Raw genomic sequence first — 1,508 nt, 5'->3', positions numbered from 1 at the left:
AAGAAAAATGTTTCCTATTCAGTACTGCTTCTAATAATTGTGTTTAGAACTGGTAGGCTGATTATGTGCTATCAAGTTATTGTCAACTCTTAGTGACCATCAATATAGATGCTCTCCTTGATAATATGCCCTAACAAGTTCCTTCAAGTCCCATCAACCCTGTTAATTGTGTCTATCAACTACTTGCAACATTCAAAAGCTAGGAGTTACAGAACGATTTTGTTTACTGTTTTTATAAAAGAACTTAAATCAATGTTTGTAATGTAAGATTCATAGTCTTTAGATTCATTATAGATTAGAATTGTGATACAATAATTGTTAGAGTTTTTTTTTTCTTCAAAAAAAGATTTTTTCTAAGCAAAATCATACTTATAGGAAAATAGGTTTGCCCAAATTGTAGTTTGAAATACTTAGGTATTTATCTGTGGATATAGTTCTAAGATACCATGCAGTTAAAACATTTGCTTCCTAACGTAATATCTTCATATGCTATAGACTATAGTTTCAATCATTCTCTGACAACATGCACATTGGCTAGGAATAATGAGAGTCGTGGAGAGCTGTGATCAAAAGAACAATTGAGGAGGCAATGAACCATTAAGGACTGCTGTGCAGGCTATTGTGTAGTTGCCATTCGTTTCAGTGGCATTTGAGCAGAAATATCCAACTTATGTATAAACAAGAGTTTAACCTTTGTATTTGCTCAGCATTCTTTAAACAATTTCCTCAAACAAGAAAAATATTCACATTGGCCAAATCATTACCTCAGTATTGTTTTTCCGGTTCTCATGTCACTAAGTATTAGGAACAGAGAATGGAAGAATGCATGTCTATGTACTGATGGGGCACACTAAACTAACTAAAGGTAGGTTTTGAATTGTCTATTAATAATGTTTAATTTGACATGTAGGGGTATCATGAACATTATTGACTACTTATGTTAGAACAAACACCATATGTATCATTGTTGCATTTCAGAGTTTTATCCTGGAAATGATTTTTCCAGAGAAGACAAAGAGAATGGAAGATTTGAAGCTATTTCTCTCTAGATTTCCATGTTAAGCAAATGGAAGATACTTATCTCATGCACTGAAGGGGAGAAGTAAGATTTTTTAGCCCTTCAGTGCCACTTTCCAGAGCAAGAAGATACATTACATTGAGTATATAATACCAATGCAATACAATATTGCTCTGTTGTGGTTTTCTCATATTAAATTTTATTGTAAATCCAAAATATGTTGTTATGCTTCTGCTTCTGTCAACATGTCACTGTTCATTACATGCGACATATATTACATTATATGGGGAGCATATACCGGTGTGGTGTATCTGAAAATATTGTATTTATTTTGCATACTTCAGCTCCATAAAAGCTACTTATCCCAGGATATAAATGAAATAAACAAACGAACAAGCAATGTTTTTGTTTCAATTTATTTCATTTGTTTTACTGAATTATTTTTATTTATTTATATTCTTCATTATGACAAAAAATAATTGAAATCATT

General features: G+C 31.6%; 1 long non-coding RNA gene across 1 annotated transcript; it reads left to right on the top strand.

Annotated features, from left to right (window-relative positions):
• The first annotated feature begins 787 nt into the window (after positions 1 to 787).
• Positions 788 to 1,234, top strand: LOC148126151 (uncharacterized). Its single transcript, XR_015742892.1, has 2 exons — positions 788 to 865; positions 979 to 1,234. It is a non-coding gene; the product is annotated as an uncharacterized LOC148126151 (long non-coding RNA).
• Positions 1,235 to 1,508: the final 274 nt, after the last annotated feature.

This window comes from Pseudonaja textilis, chromosome 3 (assembly GCF_049901715.1).
Source record: "Pseudonaja textilis isolate UNSWEBS1 chromosome 3, rPseTex1.2, whole genome shotgun sequence".
Taxonomy (NCBI): Eukaryota; Metazoa; Chordata; class Lepidosauria; order Squamata; family Elapidae; genus Pseudonaja; species Pseudonaja textilis.
This window is presented reverse-complemented; position numbering and strand designations above follow the sequence as displayed.